The following is a 7,839-nucleotide window of genomic DNA, read 5'->3' on the forward strand; positions in this document are numbered from 1 at the left end:
TAACTGCGGCTAGATCAAGATCATGAGTGGGATAATTTAGCTCGTGTGGCCGAAGAGCTTGGGAAGCATAGGCTATAACCCGATTGTCTTGCATTAGAACACAACCAAGACCAGTGCCTGAAGCATCACAATAAACATCGTATGGTTTATTGTTGTCGGGTTGAGCCAAGACTGGTGCAGTGGTTAGATGTGCTCTCAATGTATGAAATGCTTCATCGCACTTTGCATTCCATTTAAACTTGACATCCTTCCTTAGTAGTTCTGTCATGGGCTTAGCAATTCTGGAGAAGTCCGGAATAAATCTGCTGTAATACCCCGCCAAGCCGAGAAAACTGCAAATCTGATGAACTGAAGTAGGAGGTTTCCAGTCCATCACTTCTTGCACTTTGCTGGGACCAACTGAGATGCCTTCACTAGATATAGTGTGACCCAGAAATTTGACTGTGTCCAGCCAGAATTCACACTTGGAGAATTTTGTGTACAACTTATGATCTCTGAGACATTGAAGAACAATTCGCAGGTGTTGCTCATGCTCGGCCTCGTTCTTGGAATAGATCAGAATGTCGTCGATAAAAACCACGACAAACTTGTCAAGTTCCGGCATAAATACCGAGTTCATGAGGTACATGAAATAAACCGGAGCATTGGTGAGACCGAAAGACATAACCAAATATTCATAGAGACCATATCGGGTTGAGAAGGCGGTCTTGGGAATATCACAAGGCCGGATTTTAATTTGATGATACCCCGAACGAAGATCAATATTGGAAAAGATCTTTGCTCCAGCCAACTGATCAAACAGTACATCAATGCGGGGAAGTGGATATTTATTTTTGATGGTCACCGCATTGAGAGGCCAGTAATCAACACACAACCTCAGACTATCATCCTTCTTCTTTACGAACAATGCTGGACAGCCCCAAGGTGAAGCACTTGGGCGAATAAAACCCTTGTCCAACAGTTCTTGTAGCTGGATTTTTAGTTCAGCTAATTCTTTAGGAGGCATTCGGTACGGCCTTTTTGAAATGGGTGCTATACTAGGCTGAAGTTCAATGACAAATTCGATATCCCGGTCTGGCGGCATACCAGGTAAATCGTCCGGAAACACATCTGCATATTCACGGACTACCGGAATATCTTCGAGACGAATATCTTTCATGGCATAGGCACCAAAGTTGTTGCATTGGTGATGAGGTAAATATAGAACCGAATGACCATGAGTTGGAGAATTTATTTCAACGGCTCGGGAAGAGATATCTACCATTACCCCATGTCTTTTCATCCAATCCATTCCCAGAATAATGTCCATACCTTCTAGTGGCAACAATATCAAAGTGGTAGGAACGGTTTTACTACCCAAACTAAGTGGCGCATTATTAACGATTTGGTTTGATGCAACTTTACCACCCGGAGTAGATATCATGAATGACCCTTTCGTGTGGCAAAAATCTAACCCAACTTTTGCTCCAAATTTAGAACTAATGAAGCTATGAGATGCACCAGAATCGAATAAGATAACTGCGGGGTGATGGTTTATGGAGAATGTACCCGACATAATTGGTGCTCCCTCCGGAAGGTCAGCGAGGCTGGTGAAATTAAGTCGGCCCTGCCTGACTTGAATGGTTTGCCTCTTGCCCTTGTTTTGATCATTTCTGCGAGAAGCCTGCCCTTGAGATTGTCCCGCCTGGGGGCACATCTTGGCAAAGTGATCCAGACTCCCGCATCTGAAACAGCGGTTATAATGGTCAGGGCGAGCGGCTGGCTGAGTATTCAGCCTAGGGCCGTTTTGCTGCTACTGAGATGCAGATCGAGCTTGCTGAGGAAATCCGAATCGAGTTTGCTGCTGCTGTTGAGGAGGCCGAATAATCCAACGCCCTGGCTGAGGGGCCTTCTAAAAGGGTGCGGGTGGGTTATTCTGCACAATACGATACCTCGGTGTAGAGGCACTCGAGGGTCCAGCAGGTGCCTTGCGCTTCTTTTCAGTGCGGTGTGCAGAAATAAGATCCTCCTGAGAGATAGCCATATTCACCAATTCATTGAAAGAGTCTGCACGGACAAGATTTAGCCTTTCTTGTAACTTGGTGCTAAGGCCTCGACGGAAGCGTTCACGCTTCTTAGCGTCGGTATCCGCGTGATGTCCAGCATATTGACACAATTGATGGAATACTTGGGCATACTGCACCACAGTACGAGTGCCCTGAGTTAAGGCCAAGAACTCGTTGAGCTTATGGTCAAGAAGTCCAGCTAGAATATGATGATCTCGAAAAGCCAATTTCAACTCATTCCAATTCACCACATGATCAGCCGGTAGCATCCCGTGGTAATGATCCCACCACATACGAGCTGATCCGCGAAGCTGCTGCGCGGCGTAGCGAGTCTTGTTCGCTTCGGAACAAGGAGTAGTCAATAGAGAAAACTTGGACTCGATTGTGCGAATCCAAGCGTCCGTGTCCAGAGGCTCATCCGCTTTATTGAACAGCGGAGGCTGAGTACTGAGGAAGTCTTGGTAGCTCGCTTCTTGTGCTTGTTGAGCATGATGCCCACCCCGCGGTTGTTGCTGATCTTGAACCAACTGCCGCAGAATTTCCGTCTGGGCGGCAAGAACCTCAGCGATACCCACTGGTGGAGGAGGTGGAGGTGGATCGCCATTCCCCCCGGCTCCAAAACCACTAGGGGTGCCTCGAGTTGATCCAACCATCTGAAATGCGAGTATCTTTGCATTAGGCTCCACATTCTCATCATTTCAAATGGAACATACAACTCAAATGTCATGGGAGTAAAACGGATCGCTTAAATCATGTTGTGCAGAAAAACCAATGATACGAAAACGCTAATAACTGGAGTTATGCACATGATATAAACTTGAAACTTTTACAAGAGATAGATAATTTCATGATCTACAACTTTGGTAGTCATAACAAAGTCAGATTTCTAGAGTAAGTTAGTCGAAAAATTCATTTACTCCTCCTCTGGTTTTTCTGTTTTACAGAAAACAGAGCTTCTGTAATTGGCGATTATTTCCTGCGATACTAATCCGTTTGGGCTGAAATTTTGCGAGTATTTCTACGATGAAATTTGGAACAACTTTGGTATTCTTCTCAGGAGCTAATTCAGAAAGGAAAAGAGAATAAAAATTTGAACTAGCTGCTACCTTCAGCTTTTCACAGATCACTGATAATTCACATTAGTAGCATTAGGGATTCATTACATCCATCATCCTCTCATTTCTACTTGGTTACTTCTAACATCAGTACTAAGGGGGTTACTCAACTCTAAGTTAGCCTAGTAGCCATGGTCCAAAAGTAGGCTACACTAAGAGGAGTCTACAAAAGCTAAGAAAATAGCGCCTCGGTCTACATGTTGACCGATGCCTCACTCGCCGCGGGAGTGTGAACCTCAACCGGTGCGGGCTGCGGTGCCTGGTCCTCGGAGTCCATCTCTGAAACGCCCTCAATCCCCTGGGGCTCATCCTCATCGTCCACCTGCATCTCATCGGGGGGTGCGTGAAGGGCATCCTGCGCGTGCTGTATCGCGTGGAGCTGCCCCTGGGCCTCGTCCAACTCAAGCTGCAGGTCGTGGAACTGGTCCTCCAAAAAGTTGATCGTAGCGTCACGATCCATCACCGTGTCCTGAAGCTCGTGAACCTGGCCGTGGAGCTGGGCGATAAGAGTTGCCCTGCTCTCGAGCTCGATGCTAGCCTCCTGAAGCTGTCCATCTCTCAGCTGGACCGCCAGGTGCAAGGCCTGAGCGTGGTCCACCAACTGAGCGACGGCGTAACTCTGGTAAGTGTGAAGTCTGTAGAGACCGTCCAAGCACATCGCTGTCGTCCGAAGTGCCCCGACCGGGTCAAGGGTAGCGACCACGTCCACGTGTGCCATCCGGTCGAGCCAAAGCGGGTATGTTGGGTCAGGTGCAGGGAACAACCCGAACGCAGTCAGAACCACCTCCAGAGGGTGCGAAGAGCAAAAAGTGGTCATTGCCCTCATGGCGGTAAGCTCCCAAGTGTCCAGCAGGTAGTGACCGACCATCTGAGTCACGATCGGCTCCCACCCGTTGAGCGGGTGCTGCGGGATCACCATCGTCACACTGCAGCGACGAACTCCGTCCTCCACAAACTCGTGGCCATCGTAAATCGGTGGCTGGAGGTAACCGGCTGCACTCAAAAGCTCCCAAAGGCGGCGGGGAAACCCGTCCCAGTGCAGGCAAGCGGAGTGCACATGCCCCTGCGCGTCAACGACCAGCAGCTCTTCCATCTGTCCCAACAAAAGACCGATGGATCAGCTGATGGTAACAAGAACTACTAACTCTGGACAGTGAAATAAATGGCCAAAACGATAGATAATTTGCTTCAAAAATTCTCAAAAATTTACACAAGATCCCTCGGATATTAAGGAACGATTCATCTAGTCATCACTAAGATCAATTCGGACTCCATGGGGGTGATATGCTCAGGTATTCAGAGTGACGTCAACCAGGAAAACTGGGTGTCCAGAGAGGGTGTATTTTGACCATAACTCTCAAACCAGTTGTCAAAAATTATTCAAATTTTTATGTTAAGATCATCACTTAGTTGTCTACAACTTTCATGTTGAACGATTTTTCGTTTGAATAACTTATAAAGGTCGAAAAATTTCATTTTGCACAGACTGTTCAGAGTTGACTGTTCTACACAGGGTTGATATATAATCACAAAAACCAGGCTAGAAAGCTTCAAAAATTTTCAAAATTTTACAGTAGTTTGATAACATAGGAAACATCATTTCGTATTACTAACCCAAGTTGATTTGAATAATTTAACAGAGGGTTAAAATTCGTGGAAACCGATTTCCTTGAAATTGCAGACTATCAAGACGCTCCTTAAGATAGGTTTTAGCTGATTTGATTGCGATTTCTTCCAAAGATTTCTTTGCTGGTGATTTGGGAATGAATGCAGATCCTATTCGCCCTCACCCAGGAAAAGAATTACCAAGTACCCTTGGTCTTACGCAATGACTTTGGTGGCATACATATTACGTCTCTCGCTATATAGCTACTCGATATAGCTAGATAGCCTAGAATTCGAATTCGAGTTAGCGTACCTGCAGAAGATTGACAGTATATAAAATGAACCTTCCGTGCCAGCACTCACGAAAGCATTCCCATACATTACCGATCACTATAGAATCGGCATCCATGCAATTACCGCCGTATGGACAACGTTAAGCATACATTATCGAAACAACGTATTGACTGAGTACCATCTTTGACGGGGAATTGAATTCCAATTTCGAACCATTACTCCCCATATATTCAACCGAAGTTGGTATATCGGCAGCAGCTCAAGTAGGCCACTGCTTGAGCTCCAGTGTTCGACTCGCATCACCGACGGGAAGGTCAGACTCCCTCAGTTGACTAAGTAAGCATACCTCCGTGGCGACGATGTAGTTGCAGAATTTAAAGTACAGAATTTAAATACTGAAAAGTAAAGTGCTGGAAGTTAGCCATACAAATAAGCCACCTGATTATACCCATAAGATCCGCTAGGGCTTTACGTCCTAGACTTGTCCTTGGAGATCCTAAATTCTTTCAAAAACTTTAGTAGTTTTGAAGTCAAGTTTTAATTTGTTGTTTTGAAAACCAAGGTTGTCATCTCTGGTAGGCTGTCTGCGAGCTCTGATGCCAGCTGTGGCGGAACCACCCAAAAATACTGGGCCCGGGTGCACTGATCTTTGTTGCTAAGCAACTCTGACCCAAATTGGCACTCACCGGTAGTTCCTCGAGTGAAGCCTCGATAAAAGCCACGCTATTCCAGGATCAGTAGACAACACTCATGTGAAGGTGGGCCCAGAGATTACAGCACAGAACATTTCATACATCTCAGAGTGATTGCAGCGGAATGAAAATTTATTACAAACCATGTTCAGAGTAGCAAAGTACTACGGAGTTCCAACTACTCAAATTATTCAAGTCATATCGTTCAGCGGAAGCAGTAAAAGATAACTAGCGAGATAACGTGACGCATCGATAAAGCCCGTACGAATGCGTCACTCAGCGGGAGGGTGGTCAGCACCAGCTGAAGGGCCATCCCACTCAACAGACCAACCCGGAGGCAGAGTACACGGCCAAGTAAGACTTGCAAACAGATCTTCAAAGTTAGTACCTAAAAAAAAGTGCCACAAGCAAGGTTGAGTATGCTAATACTCAGCAAGACTGACCCGTCACCGGATATAACATAGTCCGATAACTAGACATGCAAGGCTTTTTGGTTGGTGGGGTTTGTTTTGCCAAAAATGCCACTAAATGTTGATCCTTATTTTCAGATTTTATTTAGCTATCTTCCAGTTGGATTAACCATTCTAAGTTTGCATCTAACTCTACACAAACATGGTAGAGCAATCATTTAATCAACCAGCAGTATTATCATCATCATGTTCCACTTGTTACTCTGTGTGACCAAAAACATTAAGCAATCTCATGCCATGAGAGGTGGACGATTCTGAATCGAATTTCAACCTGACCAGGGGAACCTAGACCACACGCATGGGGATCGACTTCGCTCCCGCCCACGCTACTTTTCCACTTTCTTTCCAGTCCGTGGATCCGGCACACCCTCCCCGACTACAGAGTCCGACCACTCTGCACCCGTACATCGCGACAAAAATATAAATCCTACTTCTACCAGGAGGGTGCGAGATCGTTCCACTCGCCGGTCCAATCAGGTACTTAAGCTTACCGATTACCATATTTCTCGGTATGTGGCTAGTACTTTCAAACGCTTAACGAAATGAGCCACACACCGCGACCTTAGCCATTTTTGACTATACCAGCGGGGTATCACAACTACACAACCCCGCCCGTTATCCTTACATTTCAACAGGAATTAAAGTCAATACAATTCCTATTTGCTCGCGAGAGGCAGGCAACCACTCGACTTCTACCGTACCTATTTAGCATGGCAACTAGTCGATAAAAAGATCCGGAAGCAAACATAGGTTCCTAGGGATCATGCATCTAAGATTTTCGATCAACGCCTAGAAAACTTAAATGCAGAAAACAAAATATTACAATACATTAATAAATAGATAGCTGAATGATAATTCGGAATATAGTGGGATTATGCTCCGGGGCTTACCTTCTTGGGCACTGTCAGGCAGAAAAGCCTCTGGGGCTTGGCCCAGGTCTTGAGACAAGTTAGTACAGTTCAAATTGACCTCCTGATCCACACGAGAGTCCGCGAGCACCAATTCGTAGTCCCCGTCTGCGAGATTAACCGTTTCTAAATGCAATGCAAGATTATGAGTTATTCATGGATAACGATTTCTTTTCTTCACGATAAAGTTGTAGTCAACAAAAGTTACTTTAATGATGATTTCAACATTTCGTTTCATGGGCAGTCATTTATAGAGTAGTAAACATAACTACGTTTCTTCATGAATGAGTGGGGGTTTTGGTTTTCATTTTCAATTTCAACACATAGCATGCTTTCATTATTTCATAACAACAAAACTACTAATGAGCTAGTGATGAAACACTAAAGTAACACAGATCCAAACTTAAACATTCATGGTATAAATTTCAGCATCTAACCATAAAGCAAAAACTATAACTATTCATGCAAGTGGATTACTCTAGTTGCTTCACCTTTTTGTACAGAACGTTCAACATGGGTTCTGGTGCTACAAATTTTATGGGAGCATTTACAAGGCATCCACTCAGCACTGAAATTTTTCTAGATTTTATACACTTATACAGCAGAGGTGACAAAAAGAATAAAAACAGCAAGCCATTAACAAGGATTAATTCTACAGAAAGTTTTACTAGGGATATGGTTCTCAAATTTTTACTAGAGTCTACTCATCA

The sequence above is a fragment of the Panicum virgatum genome, chromosome 7K (genome assembly GCF_016808335.1).
Source record: "Panicum virgatum strain AP13 chromosome 7K, P.virgatum_v5, whole genome shotgun sequence".
Taxonomy (NCBI): Eukaryota; Viridiplantae; Streptophyta; class Magnoliopsida; order Poales; family Poaceae; genus Panicum; species Panicum virgatum.